Source organism: Danio rerio, chromosome 14, assembly GCF_049306965.1.
Source record: "Danio rerio strain Tuebingen ecotype United States chromosome 14, GRCz12tu, whole genome shotgun sequence".
Classification (NCBI taxonomy): Eukaryota; Metazoa; Chordata; class Actinopteri; order Cypriniformes; family Danionidae; genus Danio; species Danio rerio.
In genome coordinates, this window is record NC_133189.1 from 1,575,001 (window position 1) to 1,593,243 (window position 18,243).

Genomic DNA, 18,243 nt, shown 5'->3' on the forward strand with positions numbered 1-18,243 from the left:
CTCAAACTAGAGTCTCCACAACACACGTTTGGCTTGACTGAGTCAGCTGAAGCGTCATGCTTTGACTTTACCTGCTACACTGTACATACAAATCAGGGACTACTCTCATGTTCATATTAAAGGGGCAGTTCACACATATGTCAAATCCTCCACTTAAACCGGTTTGGGTTTCGTCTGTTGCAGCGCACCCATGGGTCATCAAAAAGTGTAGAAAAAATACTTAGTCATCCTTATGAATAGTCTTAAAAAGCCTTGAATTCTGATTTGATAGGTCTTAAATATTACATTCACTCATTCATTTTCTTTTCGGCTTATAGTCCCTTTATTAATCAGGGGTCACCACAGCAGAACGAACCGCCAACCTATCCAGCATATGTTTTATGCAGCGGATGCCCTTACAGCTGCAACCCATCACTGGAAAGCATCCATACACACTCATTCACACAATTTATATATATATATATATATATTGGTTAAATAACAGAGAATGTACTGGTGTTTATTACACGGTTTCTATAGCCAATCCAGACAATATAGCACTTTAAACTATTAAAAATGTTCATAAAAGTCACTTTTTATACCTTTTCAAGGTTAAAAGTTGTTTGTTAAGAAAGATCCCATGATGCAATTCAAAAGCAGAAAAAAATAAAATAAATAAATAAATAAATAAATAAATAAATAAATAAATAAATAAATAAATAAATAAATAAATAAATAAATAAATAAATAAATAAAAATAAATACAAAAATAAAGACATGAATCACAAAAATACAGAAAACTGCAAATTGACAGCGCATATATTCTAAAGAGCCCTTGACTTCCATATTATGGTATGGTATAAAACATAGCGATGTTCCTGAATGCCAAGGGCTGTTTTTTCCCAAGCTTCTTCAGAGTATCTGGTTTTGTGTTCAACGGAAGAGAACATGAGTGTGCGTTAATGGTGAGAAATGTTTTAATTTTGGGTGAACTGCCCCTTTAATGCCAATGAGGAACATATATTGAGGAACTAAAACTGTGATATTAACGGACACACGCAACACAATACCATATATGCATATTTACTAGTGGCTGCTCATGAGTAATTTACAGTTATTCAATATAGGTAATCTCCATAAATATGTTACTGTAAGATTTGGGGCTTTTTGCTATTATTTCTATTTATCTACACACACCTGATGGTAATGAAAAGGAAAAGAAAGGTCAAAATAGGAAAAGTAAAAATATATGGTTATATTAATATACATATATATGTACAGTGCTCAGTATAATTGAGTACACGCATTTTTGAAAATCAATATTTGAATCCATTTATGAGGGAATATAGACTATATATTTTGGTGCATTTGAAGATAACAGATTTATTAAACAGATATATTTATTAAAATAATATTTTAGTCATCAAACATCTTTAGAAACAGAAAAATAATATAATTAAATTCAAACAAGTTATTGCCAAAAATAATTAATAGTAATAATAATACTTAATTTCAATTAAATTTTATATATTTTAATGATTTTTCCTGTTTATTAACATTTTATTTAATATTTCCCCATATATATATATATATATATATATATATATATATATATATATATATATATATATATATATATATATATATATATATATATATATATATATATTATGGACTCATTTTTGGAAAGTGATCTTCAGTTTCTTTTGTTAGATTAGTTCCGGTTTTCGCTTTTGGTACTGTATATGCAAAAATATAATATAATAAAGCATCCCATAGAGTATATGAATTTAAAAGAGAGATCTGTGAGGGGTGAACTCATTTTGCAAAAATTAGCAACTTTTAATTTGCATGATTTTAATCATGTATCGTTCAACATGTAATGAATGCAAACACACACACACACGCACGCACACACACATACACCGTCAATTTTCTAAAAGTACTCAACTGGGACATGTATATGCAAAACAAACAAACAAACAAACAAACAAGCAAACAAAAAAACAGTACCTACAGTTCATATTCAAAAAAATAAACAAACAAATAAAGAATAAACCAACAAACAAAAAATAACAAATAATGTACAAATAAAATAAATAAACAAATAAATAAATAAAATAAACATATAATAAATAAATGAAAATAAATGGACAAATAAATAATAAATAAATAAACAAACAAATGTAAAAATAAGCAAACAAATAGACAAATAAATGAATACACAAATATTTAAATAAACAAATAAATACATATACAAATAAATCAATAATCAAATAATTGATAAAATAAACAAATAAGCAAACAAATAAGCAAACTAATAGACAAATAAATAAATAGATAACTAGACAAATAAACAAACAAACAAATAAATAATTACATTAACAAACAAATAAATAGGCAAATAAATAAATACTCAAACAATTGAACAAACAAACCTAAAAATAATTAAATACATTCATTGCTTGCTTTGAAATCAAGACTAATGAAAGCAAAAGCTGGAAAATAAGATCTCTTCAGTTTGTGCTACCCGCAGCAGTGACACTAAAGCAGCATAAAAAAGAGATTTCAATCTGAGCTCAAACGTTTCTCATCAAATGATTGGAGCTGCTCCACATTCATCTGTTCTTGACTCATTCGTGTCTATTTGTGTTGTTAAATGAGTTGGGGACGTCTGAGCTATGACTGATCATCATTCTCCAATATAACACTTGACTTTTTAAAAAGACAATCAACTAGAGCTGCACAAATATATCCTTCATGCATTGAAATCGCAATGTGTGAATGTGCAGTAGACACACTGGATCTGCAATGGAAAGATGAGACTGCACTGAAAAAATAGATTCATAAATGATTTACTAGGTGTTTTATAGGGTAAGTGGCTGCTAACAATTTAGATGGGCAGAATTTAAGCAAACAAATTCGATTTTTTAGTCATTTAGTCACAAGTAATGTTTAACTTATTTGATAAATTCAGCCCTTATAAAGTGTTTGCAACCATTTACATTAAACATTCATTCATTTTCTTGTCTGCTTAGTCCCTTTATTAATCCGGGGTCGCCACAGCGGAATGAACCGCCAACTCATCCAGCAAGTTTTAATGCAGCGGATGCCCTTCCAGCCACAACCCAATCTCTGGGAAACATCCACACATTCACACACACACACTCATACACTACGGACAATTTAGCCTACCCAATTCACCTGTACCGCATGTCTATGGACTGTGAGGGAAACCGGAGCACCCGGAGGAAACCCACGCGAACGCGGGTACATTAAACAATTTTTGTAAATCCAATGTATTTTAATTATAATTAAAAGCGCTATAAAAATGTAAGGAAGAATTATTATTATTATTATTATTGTTATTATTATTATTATTAAAATATGATTATTATTATTATATTATTATTATTATATTATATTTATATCATTATTATTATTATTGTTGTTATTATTATATTATTATTATTATTTTTATTATTATATTTATATTATTATTATTATTATTATTATTATTATTATTATATTTATATTATTATTGTTATATTATTATTATTATTATTATATTTATATTATTATTGTTATTATATTATTACTGTTATTATATTATTATTATATTATTATTATTATTATTATCATTATTATTTTGTCAAACGCATTTATGATTAAAAATATTAGATGATATACAGATGAATTATATTTTCCCCCAATTTCTGCTTAATAGAGAGCAGATTTTTTTTCAGCACATTTCTAATCATAATAGTTTTAATAACTCATCTCTAATAACTGATTTATTTTCTCTTTGCCATGATGACAGCACATAATATTAGACTAGATATTCTTCAAGACACTAGGATTCAGCTTAAAGTGACATTTACAGGCTTCACTAGGTTAATTAGAGCAGGGGTTCCCAAACTTTTCAGCCCGCGACCCCCAAAATGATAATGCCAGTGGCTCGCGACCCCCAATATCCTCTGAGGTGGATATAACTACAGAACCCTTGCATGCAATGGCACATACACACACACTCCATAGACCCAAGTCTATTCTTCGTTTAATTTTTTTATGTATGTCAGTGCTGTAAATGGGCCAGAAAGTTTACCCTGGTATTATAAAATCAATCTGACACTATTGCTGTGTCTTTAATATAATGTAATTACCCCAGGGGTCGCAATCTAATAGAACTAGTAACTATAAGCTACTATAGTAACTAAATAGAATATAGTAACTATAAACAACTCTTTTTCTCTTTAGTAGGTTATGGATAAAATATGGTAATGGTTTAGTAAAAATAAATAGGTCTTTGGAAATCACTAGGCGACCCCCTTCATTGTCCCGACGCTCACTTTGAGAACCACTTAATAAGGGTAAAGTTAGGGTAATTAGGCAAGTCAACTGTGGTTTGTTCTGGAGACAATCCAAAACTAATATTGCTTAAGGGGGCTAATAATATTGAGCTTAAAATGGCTTTAAAGAATTAAGAACTGCTTTTACTCTAGCCCAAATAAAACAAATAAGACTTTCTCCAGGAGAAACAATATTATAGGAAATACTGTGAAAAATTCCTGCATCTGTAATCTAGAAAATATCAGAAAAAGAAATTCACAGGAGAGCGAATAATTCTGACTTTAACTGCATGTAAAAAGGCATGTGAACCATCACTTTAATGTAGGATATTTTTGGTAACAATTGCATGACTGCTCCAAGAGTTATTGTGTCTTGTTGATCCTGCATGCATGTGAGATGTAATTCATAATGTCATAGACATATGTTTGTTATTTTCTTCTGTGCGCATTAGCATGAAGCTGTGAGTTGCAGTACCGGTTGAGAGTTGACTGTGAGTTTCTGTTTTTCACTTTCTCTCAGACACAACAGTCGGGTTGTTCGGGTCGGGCTGATATTGGGGGCACGAGCGCGGGCACAGCTGAAGCAGTTTTCCGGCTGATTCAGAGCGAGAGCGAGAGCTGCTGGATTGAGCGGATCTTACGGTAAACGCAGGGGAATCAGACGGGTGTGGGCGGGGGACGGCCGGCCGCTGGGAAGAGCCTGTGTGTGTGTGTGTGTGTGCGGCTCCAGCTGTCCTACTTCTCTACCATGACTGAGCACAATCTGTGTGTTTAGCATCATGTCAGAAGCACAATTAACACTCAGCATGAGGGCATTCAGGGGAATAATGTTTTGTTTGCTTGAACTTTTTATAATACTATATATTTATCATATTATGAAAAATAATAGTTAAAAATATCATATATATCATATATCAAAAACTCTATATGCATGTGTGTGTGTGTGTGTGTGTGTGTGTGTGTGTGTGTGTGTGTGTGTGTGTGTGTGTGTGTGTGTGTGTGTGTGTAAATAAAATTTTAATTAAAATAATAAAATAATAAATAAAAGAAGTATATATGTTGCAATAATCCTGTGCATTAGAATTGTATTTTATATATATATATATATATATATATATATATATATATATATATATATATATATATATATATTAGTGCTGTCAATCGATTAAAAAAATTAACTAATTAGACACACTTTTAAAAAATATTTAATCGCGGTTAATCGCATTTAAAAAACTTGTAATTTTGGCTAATTGAATGTAAAATTAATGTAAACACAAGACAAAAACTATTTAAGTTGAAAATATAATTCATTATTATAATTTTTGTTTAACTTGTAACACAGATTTCTTCATGTAAACAACATACCCACAATAAAGCATCAAGATCCTGGCTTGACAGCCATAGTTATTACAGAAATTAAAACACAGGCATGTTAATGACATTTAAATTTCAAAACAATCAATGCCAATAAAGAAAACTAATTTAACTAGGTTAATTAGGGTAACTAGGCAGGTTAGGGTAATAATTGTATAACGATGGTTTGTTCTGTAGATTATTGGAAAAATATAGCTGAGCATGGCTAATAATATTGACCTTAAAATGGTGTTTAAAATTAAAAACTGATTTTATTCTAGCCGAAATAAAACAAATAAGACTTTCTCCTCAAGAAAAAATATTATCAGACATACTGTGACCTACATAATTTTTCTTGTTTTGTTTAAATGCACCAAAACATCTACATTTCTAAATTCATGTGTATGAACACATCCCTTTTCAAGCCAAAAATTGCTTACATTTTTGTTGGTAATTTTGATTTATTAATTTTTTTAAATGGCATCAATATTAATAAATAACAAAATAAATCATTATCATTACACCGTAAATAAAAAAAAATGTGGTACATCAAATTTATTAGTTGAATCAAATGAAACTTTCTTTCTTCATTTCTTCATTGATTTTCTTTTTGGCTTAGTCCCTTTATTCATCTGGGGTCACCACAGCAAAATGAACCGCCAACTTTCTAGCTTGCATTAATCAAACTGACTAAAAATATTGAGTTAAACTTTTATTTATTTTGGCTTAGTTCCTTTATTCATCAGGGGTAGCCACAGCGGAATGAACCGCCAACTATTCTAGCATATGTTTTACACAACAGATGGCCTTCCAGCTGAAACCCAGTACTGGGAAACACACATACACACTCATACACTACAGCCAACTTAGTTGATCAGTTCCCCTATAGCGCATGTGTTTGGACTGTGGGGGAAACCGGAGCACCTGGAGAACATGCAAACTCCACACAGAAATGCCTCAACCCAGTGAACATCTTGCTGTGAGGCCACAGTGCTGAGTGTCACCCCTGTTAAACTTATTAACATATTAAAATAAGTGAAAGAAGCATAAAAAGATCTGCTATTATTTTTAGAATAATTATAAATCATCAATTAATAATCCGGAGGAACTGAGAATTAAGAACTTTCTCTGTTTTCCACAGCTGCCTACAGCATGGTCAACATTTAAACTATCAAAAACTTTCACCAAAGTTGTCCTAAAATTATTCAACAGCACCTATCCTTCTCTTTTTTGACCCATTTCACATGCCGACTACTAAAAATACAACAAAAAAATCTTCATAATGTGAACAATCAAGCATTTATCTTAAAACAACATACATTTATAACCTACTTTAAGTTTTATTTTGTACGTTAAGCAGCAGATACACTCAATAAACTTTATATCATGCATTTAAATACATTAAACATTTAATTTATACATTAAATTGACACAAACAGTGGCACTCGGAGCAGCTGAGCAGTGTGTTTCATCTGCGATAGATGTGTGTGTGTGTGTGTGTGTTAGATGTGCACAGGTGACGTCGACGATGCCTGGCTCAGGTAATTCCACTTTCACAAGCTCAGCAACGTGTGTGACCCAATAACACACACCTCTACTAAAACACAGCTCCGCCATTAACACCTCAATGCTCAAACACACACCACATGGCCTTCAAAGCTAGTATATATACATGTTTACGCATGCATATTGACTACACACATTGCAAAGTTATTTATCTATCCAAAAACACACGGAGAACAGCAAATAATCATCAGAAAAGCAAGAAACAGAAAGAATCCGACGTACATACCAGCGCCTGAGCTCTTGACACCAGCACCGCTGACTAACAACTAAAGGGGTCTCAATTATCACTGTATTCTCATATCTGAAGCGCTGACATTTCCCTGGCATTTAGGGGTTAACAGATGGCCACGTCTCAAAAACACTGCTGTTGTGGAAACACTCGGGTTTAGAGGAAACCAGACGCCGGCCTGCATGTGGGAGTATTATTTGAGACGTGAAAGCTAATTTTCCTATAAGCGCATTCAGGGCACAACATCATCATCAGCAGCATCATCATCATATGCATGCGACTGCACCAGCACACACTGCACATTTCTCAGAAGATGCTTTGTTTTTCTTGCTTGTTTCGGTTTTAAAGGTCAATCTTCAGTCAGATTAACGGTTCGATTGTGGAGGGGGAAACGAACACGGGGTCAGTGCACGTATATTAGCTGTAAACGCATCACTGTAGGCAGCGAGTATAGAAGAGGGGAAAAGATTGCATGCTTTTACGGACATATTTACGCACTCCTTTTTGTATGTATATATATATATATATATATATATATATATAAAACAGTTCTGTCTGGGTCTCGAATCTGATTGGCTGATAGCCGTGATATATTAAATTAATATCAGCACCCGTACAGCCTCTTTACCCTTTGTGTATTACTCCGCCCACATACAGCCAGCGAAAAGCAGACTCTACAGATCTACAGTTTAAAAGATGCACGCTCAGCGGAAGAAAGTAGTTCCTCATACAAAAGGGTTTTTGAGACTCTCCATGATTGATTTCATTTTTATATACACAATTATGCCGTCAAACTGTTGTTTAAACACAATATCACACGAGTAGCAGTGCGATATGGCTGTATATCGGCACTGGTGGGGGCACGCACACCTCCCACCAGTGCCGATATACAGCCATATCACGCTGCTACTCATTGCTCATATAGTGGCATGGTGGCTTAGTGGTTAGCACTGTGGCTTCACAGAAGGAAGGTCATTGGTTCGAGCTCCAGCTAGGTCAGTTGGCATTTCTGTGTGGAGTTTGCATGTTCTCCCCGTGTTGGCCTGGGTTTCCCTCTGAGTGCTCCGGTTTCCATCACAGTCCAAACACGTGCGCTATAGGGGAATTGGAGGAGCTAATTGGTTTGAAAGACCACCCTGTTATTAAAATACAGTATTTAAACCGCATAATTAAATAGTAAATGAGGTGAATACCTGCAAAAAGGTGCAGTTTTTGAGAAAAAAACAAACAAACACCCCTTTCAATAGTCTCGCTATACGGGCTTGAGTCTGCTGCTGTTTATTTCACAGTGATTCACACATCTGTTTAACAACAATAAAATCAAAATAAAATAAAAACATCCTGCTGGTTTGAAGCATGAAGACAAAGAATAAAGATTTCAGATGATGATTAATGAATATGTATGAGCCAAATTAATCCTTGAGTCTTTTAAAATGTAAACAAATGCTTCTTGCTCTTAGTATGACCGACAACATCTTTTGACATTCATTCATTCATTCATTCATTTTCTTGTCGGCTTAGTCCCTTTATTAATCCGGGGTCGCCACAGCGGAATGAACCGCCAACTTATCCAGCAAGTTTTTACGCAGCGGATGCCCTTCCAGCCGCAACCCATGACTGGGAAAATCTTTTGACATCTATAAACTAATTATTGCACTGTATTTTCTCAGATAATAAGAAAGCTTTATTACGACTTTCATTGTTTCAATGCTCGAAAAACCCCTTTTCATCTTTAATCCAGACATTTAACTGACTATAAGAATCTTTGCAAGTACATATCAACTTACACGAATCATAGCCCTAATCCCAACCTAACAGTCTACTTATAATCTAATGAGAATTAGTTGGCATGTAGATGCAATGTAACTTAAACTCAACAAACAGACCATCAAAATAAAGTGTGAGCCAATATTCTACTGAGTCAATCTCATAAATGTTTGGTGTTTTTTGTACTGTGAGTTTATGCATCAGTTTTTAGTTTTTTATAGTCAGTAGTTTTGTGCTAACGTTGCAATGATTCATCCAAAACTCTCGAGCACACAATAATAACAGACTGTGTCACAACTGCTGAAAATATACGCTGTTTTTTGCTGCAACTCTAGTTCTGGTTTCATAGAAAGTGCATCAGTCTGCTGTTGTTTATTTCACCGTGATTCACACATCTGCTTAACAACGATAAAATAAATAAACGGCCTGCTGCTTTGAAGCATGAAGACAAAGAATAAAGATTTCAGAGGATGATTAATGAATATTTATGAGCCAGATAGATTCCTAAATACAGTCTTTCAAAATGTCAACAAATGCTTCTTGCTCTTAGTATGACCGACAGCATCTTTCCACATATATGAACTAATTATTACGCTGAATTTTCCCAGAAAATAATAATAATATGGAAAGTTTTATTATTGTTTTGATGCTTAAAAGGCCTCTTTATTACTAGTTTTATTGTTTCAGTGCTTAAAAGGCCTCTTTTCATCTTTGATCCCAATATTCTACTGAATCAATCTCATAAATGTTTGGTGTTTTCTGCACTGTGAGTTTATGCATCAGTTTTTAGTTTTTATAGTCAGTAGTTTTGTGCTAACGTTGCAATGATTCATCCAAAACTCTCGAGCACACAATAATAACAGACTGTGTCACAACTGCTGAAAATATACGCTGTTTTTTGCTGCAACAGTAGTTCTGATTTCATAGAAAGTGCATCAGTCTGCTGCTGTTTATTTCACAGTGATTCACACATCTAAAATAATTAAAACAAACATCCTGCTGGTTTGAAGCATGAAGACAAAGAATAAAGATTTCAGAGGATGATTAATGAATATTTATGAGCCAAATAGATTCCTAAATACAGTCTTTTAAAATGTCAACAAATGCTTCTTGCTCTTAGTATGACCGACAGCATCTTTCCACATATATGAACTAATTATTACGCTGAATTTTCCCAGAAAATAATAATAATATGGAAAGTTTTATTATTGTTTTGATGCTTAAAAGGTGTCTTTATTACTAGTTTTATTGTTTCAGTGCTTAAAAGGCCTCTTTTCATCTTTGATCTCAATATTCTACTGAATCAATCTCATAAATGTTTGGTGTTTTTTGCACTGTGAGTTTATGCATCAGTTTTTAGTTTTTATAGTCAGTAGTTTTGTGCTAACGTTGCAATGATTCATCCAAAACTCTCGAGCACACAATAATAACAGACTGTGTCACAACTGCTGAAAATATACGCTGTTTTTTGCTGCAACTCTAGTTCTAGTTTCATAGAAAGTGCATCAGTCTGCTGCTGTTTATTTCACAGTGATTCACACATCTAAAATAATTAAAACAAACATCCTGCTGGTTTGAAGCATGAAGACAAAGAATAAAGATTTCAGAGGATGATTAATGAATATTTATGAGCCAAATAGATTCTTAAATACAGTCTTTTTAAAATGTCAACAAATGCTTCTTGCTCTTAACATGACCGACAGCATCTTTCCACATATATGAACTAATTATTACGCTGAATTTTCCCAGAAAATAATAATAATATGGAAAGGTTTATTATTGTTTTGATGCTTAAAAGGCGTCTTTATTACTAGTTTTATTGTTTCAGTGCTTAAAAGAACTAATTATTACGCTGAATTTTAAAATAATAATAATATGTAAAGCTTTATTACTACTTTTATCGTTTCAATGCTTGAAGAGCCTCTTTTTCGGATGGTTCGAAAGACCCACCACCCCCCCACTGACGAAGGTCCAGATACATGAGCTCATTTGTTCTATTTTGACTGCATTTCCATCATAAATTGTGAAAATAACCCAATTATTTTTCATGTCCAACATCTGTGCAAGAAAACATACAATCCAACGAAAGTTTAGTCATCTTTTACTGATGTTCTGTATTGTTGATAAATAGCGAAAACATTTTAAAAAACTGTTATTCTTAGTCATGAAACTAAAATTTATCAATAAAAAGGTGTAAAGCACCAAGAGCGGCCCATATTAAAGTGAATTATAATATTAATCAGGCTATTGTTATCCATACATTTTTAATTTATCTTTTTTTACAAAAGAAAAATCTAAAAAAAATTGTGAATAAAATAATAATTATAATTATTTATTTATTTATTTATTTTATTCAAATGGCCACACTCTAACTCAGGAAAGATGAATGCGCTGGCCAGTTTGTTATTTGCCTAATAAATGAAAATAAGCCACAGTTTTAATAAAAAAATTACAGCATCATATTTTTTTCTTAATGATAAATTATGCAATAAATTAGTATTAAAAAAAAATATATATATATATATATATATATATTAATCTTTAAGGAAATATTTTGGTGCATCAAAAAGTTTGATTGATGTTCAGCCAACAAGCTATTTTTAAAAAAATGCCTAAAATGTCATTAAAATGCAGTATTTGCAGTATTTAAACCTCATAATTAAATAGAAAATGAGGTGAATAGCTGCAAAAAGTCCAGTTTTTGAGAAAAAAAAACCTTTCAGTAGCTATGGGTCTGGGTGTGTTTCTGTTTACTTAAAAGCGATTCACACTTATAGCTTAATTACAATAAAATAAAAACATCCTGCTGGTTTGAGGCATGGAGACAAAGGATAAAGATTTCAGATGATAATTAATGATATTTCTGAGCTAAATAGATTCTTAAATACAGTCTTTTAAAATGTCAACAAATGCTTCTTGCCCTTAAAATGACCGACAGCATCTTTCCACATATATGAACTAATTATTACGCTGAATTTTCCCAGAAAATAATAATAATATGGAAAGATTTATTATTGTTTCAATGCTTAAAAGGCCTCTTTTCATCGTTAATCCCAGTATTCTACTGAATCAATCTCATAAATGTTTGGTGTTTTTTGTATTGTGAGTTTATGCATCAGTTTTAATTCTTTATAGTCAGTAGTTTTGTGCAAAACTTGCAATGATTCATCCAAAACTCTCGAGCGGATGATAACAAACTGTCACAATTTTGGAAAAAATTCAGTGTTTTTTTGTTGCTGCAACACTAGTTCTGGTTTCATAGAAAGTGCATCAGTTTTATTTCACGGTGATTCACACATCAGCTTGCAAAGAAAGTGTATTATTAACAAAACGCTTGCTCTGAAAACAGTTATATATGGACACATTGCTCCGTTATCAGTCGAGCGATCCCACCTTCAGATACAGAGGTGAAAGCTCGAACCCTGACGCACACGGCTTTACCATTTCCTACTTTCCATTCACAATTTATAGTGTCTGAAACTTGTAAACAAACTTTCGCCCTGATGCAAGCGGATCCGCCGACGCCTCTGTGTTTCGCAGAGAGCTTGGAAAAATAACACTGACTGAAATCCTGTTTATTACGCAGATATTGTTGCATTATTACTGACTTGCGGAACATTTTGCCGTAGATATGACGACAGTCAGAATTATTAGCCCGACTTGTGCGTGTTTTATTTAAATATTTCCCGAATGATGTTTAACGGAGCCAGGAAATTTTCACAGTATTTCCTATAATGTTTTTTCTTCTGGAGAAAGTCTTACTTATTTTATTTCAGCTAGAAGAAAAGCAGTTCTTAATTTTTCTTAATCCATTTTAAGCTCAATATTATTAGCAATATTAGTTTCAGATTGTCTCCAGAATAAACCACTGTTATACAATGACTTGCCTAATTACTTTGACCTAAGCAACTTTAAACGTCACCTTAAGCTGAATCCTAGTGTCTTGAACTGTATGTTAAGGGTCGAGTTGCGTCTTTACTTTTAGACGTGAAAAGCAAAATCACTTTTACTGCTGCGTTAGTCATTAGGGTTTGCGATCAGTCATTTCATTAATGCATCAGTCATTTCGCTGCCTCGTGTTTCTGCTCTTCACACACGTTCACTGTCTGAACACACACTAGAGCTGATCGGTAAAGTGAGTTTTACAGTATACAGTCAGTGTTATATAGTTCAGACCTGCGCATTCAGTAGGCCAGTCACAATAATCAATATATCAGCTTATCACACAACACATGGACATCGCCTCAATAATTTTTGGTAATGGAATATACAGTTGAAGTCAGAATTATTAGCCCCCCTTTGGATTTTTGTTCCTTTTTTTAATATTTCACATATTATATTTAACAGAGCAAGGAAATTTTCACAGTATATCTTATAATATTTGTTCTTCTGGAGAAAGTCTTATTTGTTTTATTTCGGCTAGAATGAAAGCAGTTATTAATTTTTTAAACACCATTTTAAGGTCAATATTATTAGCCCCTTTAAGCTAACTTTTTTTTCGATAAGTCTACAGAACAAACCATTGATATACAATGACTTGCCTAATTACCCTAACCTGCCTAGTTACCCTAATTAACCTAGTTAAGCCTTTAAAAGTCACTTTAAGCTGGATAGAAGTGCCTTAAAAAATATCTAGTCTAACATTATTTACTGTCATCATGGCAAAGATAAAATAAAGTTATTAGAGATGAGTTATTAACACTATTATGATTAGAAATGTGTTGAAGAAATCTGCTCTCTGTTGAACAGAAATTGGGGGGAAAAAATAAACAGGGGTTCTACTAGTTCAGGGGGTCCAATAATTCTGACTTCAACTGTATATCCAACACAATCTCACGGCAATTCGTAACTTTTTCATTTAGTGGCTATTTCCTACGAATTTGTATGATCTAATTCGTACAATTTTAGTACGATTTGCTCATCCCCCAATGACGGTTGGGTTTGGGGGGACGGGGGGGGGGTGGTTGGGGGGTTCGGTGCCACGCCTCCTTTTTAAAATCGTACAATTTCTTACGACTTAACTCGTACGAATTAGCCACTAAACTGCCAAAACATAAATCCTTACGTTTTCTCGTGAGATCAGGCTGCATCGGCCATACATAGTGGCATAATGGTCTTAACAGGACAATAATATTGTTTATTTTGGTGCAATATATCGTACAGTGCTCAGCATATATAAGTACACCCCTCACTAATCTCTCCTTTACGTTAATATGTTTAATAGGAAACTCTACAATGTTATATTTGTGCATATACATTACATGAGTCAGTGCTGAAGCCAAATCTAGAGCTCATCTAACAAAGTAACTGAAGATAACGCTCCAAAAACGGTCGTGTTTCTGCTCTTCACACACGTTCACACACTAGAGCTGATCAATAGAGTTTTACAGTATACAGTCAGTGTTATATAGTTCAGACCTGCGCATTCGAGTAGGCCAGACACAATAATCAATATATCAGCTTATCACACAACACATGGACATCGCCTCAATCATTTTTGGTGATGGAATATATATCGGCCATACATAGTGGCATAAAATGGTCTTAAAAGGACAATAATATTATTTATTTTGGTGCAATATATCGTACAGTGCTCAGCATATATAAGTACAGCCCTCATTAATCTCTCCTTTACGTTCATATTTTTTAATAGGAAGCTTTGCACTATTATATTTGTGCATATACATTAGATTAGACAGTGCTGAAGCCAAATCTGGAGCTCATCTAACAAAATTACTGAAGATAACGCTCCAAAAACGGTCGTGTTTTTGGTCTTGATGAATATTTATTTTTACCAAACTATATGAAGACACATTAAATTGTCATTATGACATTATGTCTTTGAAAACAGGTGACAGGTGAAGGCAAAGGGGTCATAAAAGAGCACGAAGAGTCCAGTTTAGATGTTTGAAACATAGATACTAGTCATGGATACTACTCAAAACAGTTCTTAGTTCTTTAAGGGGTCGTAAAGAGGTAGGAGCCGGGATAGGCCTGTTGAACCACTATACAGCTGTGAAAACACAATGGTGGGAGGAAGCAAGGATAAAGAGGATAGCAAATTTGAGGGACATGGGATTTGTCCTGGGGAGAGACTGAGATGGGTCTGCTCTAGGCTGTCTCTGCTTTTTTGGAAAATATTGCTATAAAGTATAATCTTCTGATATTCATAACCTCCAGACTGAGTTTGATTTATTAAGAGAAAAGCCAAAAACCCTGACTCTCATCACACACGTTCACACACTAGAGCTGATCAATAGAGTTTTACAGTATACAGTCAGTGTTTTATAGTTCAGACCTGCGCATTCAAGTATAGGCCTGTCACAATAATCAATATATCAGCTTATCTCACAACACATGGACATGACCTCAATCATTTTTGGTGATGCAGTATATATATCGCCCATACATAAAAACCAATGAGTGGCATAAAATGGTCTTAAAATGACAATGAGGCAAAAACAGCCCCAACATAACCAAAGGGGAGTCAATTTGAACAATACACAAGGGGTAAAGCTCTCGTGAAGTGCATTGAAATGTGCATTTTCAGTAGATTTTTGACATGATCTCAACTGAACATGAAGAGAGGGGCGGGGCTTAGAGTGGCCCCTCCCCTTTTTTAAAACAGCCAATAGCGTTTGTTTTTCTCACAGCTCTGCTAAAGGGGAAATACTTGCGCTGACAGAAAAAAACGGACGGACAAAAATACACAGGCCAATGGAAACTGAAAGTGGGGTTTTGTGTGTTCAGAATAAAGCCTAAAATAAACTGGTTTGGAGCAGCAGCTGGTCAGTAAATAATAGCAGAGTTTCTGTTTCTGTTTTGACTGCTGCTGGTCGGTTTTTACTGAACCTGTGGGACTGGTCAAATAATTCAGCGTATGTCGAGGCGATTCCAAGATATTTTTTAGTCCATTTTGAACTTATAAATAGGGGGGACATGGTGGCTCAGTGGCTTGCCCCACAGCAAGGAGGTGGCTGGTTTGAGTCCTGGCTGGGTCAATTGGCATTTCTGCATGGAGTTTGCATGTTCTCCCCGTGTTGGTGTGGGTTTCCTCCGGGTGCTCCGGTTTCTTCAACAGTCGCTTTAGGGCAGGGGTGTCAAACTCAATTCCTGGAGGGCCGAAGCCCTGCACAGTTTACTTCCAACCCTGCTCCAACACACTTAACTGTAGGTTTAAACAAGCCTGAAGGACTCAATTAGTTTGATCAGGTGTGTTTAATTAGGGTTGAAACTAAACTGTGCAGAGCTGCAGCCCTTTTGGAACTGAGTTTGACACCTGTGCTTTAGGGGAATTGATGAACTAAATTGGTCATAGTGTATGAGTGTGTGTGAGAATGAGTGTGTATGGGTGTTTCCCGGTACTGGGTTGCAGCTGGAAGGGCATCCGCTGTGTAAAAAATATGCTGGAATAGTTGGTGGTTCATTCCGCTGTGGCGACCACTGATAAATCAGACACTAAGTCGAATGAAAATGAATGAGTGTGACCTTGCCATTTGAAGATTGTGATTTACTTTTGATTGTGTTTTAGGTTATGAAATGATGCTCATTACTGCATGAAAATTCCCATCTATAAGTTTCTCAGTTTCATCAAAAACAAAACAACAAGGAGGTATAATAAGAATAAATGTGACCGTGTGACTGATGTGAGGTTTCATAATCGCTGCCATTTATTGAGTGACAGAGAGCAGCAGTTTCTCTGTATGGAGAGAGCTTTCGCTCTCTCTGTCGAGTTTCAGCTGGAACTAATAACTCGTTTATTTTGTCATGATGAAAGTACGTAATATTTTACTATTTAAAGATACTGGTATCCAGCTTAAAGTGACATTTAAAGGCTTCATTTAGAAGTCAATTGAAAACTAAAACTTAAGGGGGGCTAATAACATTGACCTTAAACAAAATGAAAAAAGAAAATTAAAGTTTAAGCAAAAACAAATGCGACAAAATATAGGAAATATTGTGAAAATATCCCTGCTCTGTTATACATCGCTTTGGGAAATATTTGAAAAAGAAATTTCAGGGTTAACATGGGGTTAAATACATAATAATGTGGTTTATAAAATATATTTATTAAAAATAATTTCTAAAAGCACCTGAAATATATGACCTACAGGATCAGACAGATACTTGAAAGTTTGAATGCAGAAAACTAAAAATAAATGCCGCATGTTTTTATGTAATATTCACTACAAGTCAAAAGTTCAAGAACAGTTAGTTAGATGCATCTTCTGCTCACGAATGCCCACATTTATTTGATCCAAAATAGTGTTTGAAATATTCTGACTATGTAAAACATGTTTTCTGATGCAATATATTTTATAATGTAATTAATTCCAGTGTTTCTTTTAAAGCTGATGTGATTTTTGACCATTTGATCACCATTACAACATTTGCTGCTCAAAAAAACGTATTATTATTGAGTTATAACAATTATTAAATTCTGTTATTTTTAGCAGCTGTATATTAAAAACAGCAGAGTATTTTTAAGCTTTCTTTAATAAATCAAAAGTAAAAAATCAACTATTTTTTCATTGTCTTCATCATCACTTTTGATCAATTTACTACGTCTTTGCTAAATAAAAGTATTAATTCATTTACCCTCTTTTAAACTGTTTTCAGATGCTAAAATAAATGATACCAACTCCAAGCTTTGCATGATATAGTAGTGTATGTTACCAAAGTGCATAAACTGCATGATAAATCTGTAAGGTCGCCCTCTATAGCACACAATGAGTAAAGCTGCATCAGCCTTCTGCAGCCCCACAAACGTTTCATTAGTGTAAAACAGAGATGAAGTCTAGTTTAAATCAAGGTTTATTTAATAATTCTGTTGCGCCAAATGTTAAACTTGGGTTAAAAATGGGCAGATTTTCTTTTGAATAAATTGGATCCCGGTTTTAATTCATATTGAAGATACATTAGCTTTAATGCTGTTTGTCGAATTGTTAAAACTCTATGTTGATGAACTGAATGATGCAACAAAGCCTTAATTAAAAC

The 18,243-nt window shown here is 33.7% G+C and overlaps 1 protein-coding gene across 2 annotated transcripts in view; it reads left to right on the forward strand.

The window, feature by feature from the left end:
* Window positions 1-18,243, forward strand: part of bbs12 (Bardet-Biedl syndrome 12) — a 98,275-nt gene that overhangs the window by 64,537 nt on the left and 15,495 nt on the right. For both annotated transcript variants that reach the window (XM_068213237.2, XM_073921573.1), the window contains exon 4: window positions 4,849-4,970. The gene's annotated coding sequence lies outside the window, so the exon portion shown is untranslated. The remainder of the gene's footprint in view (window positions 1-4,848; window positions 4,971-18,243) is intronic.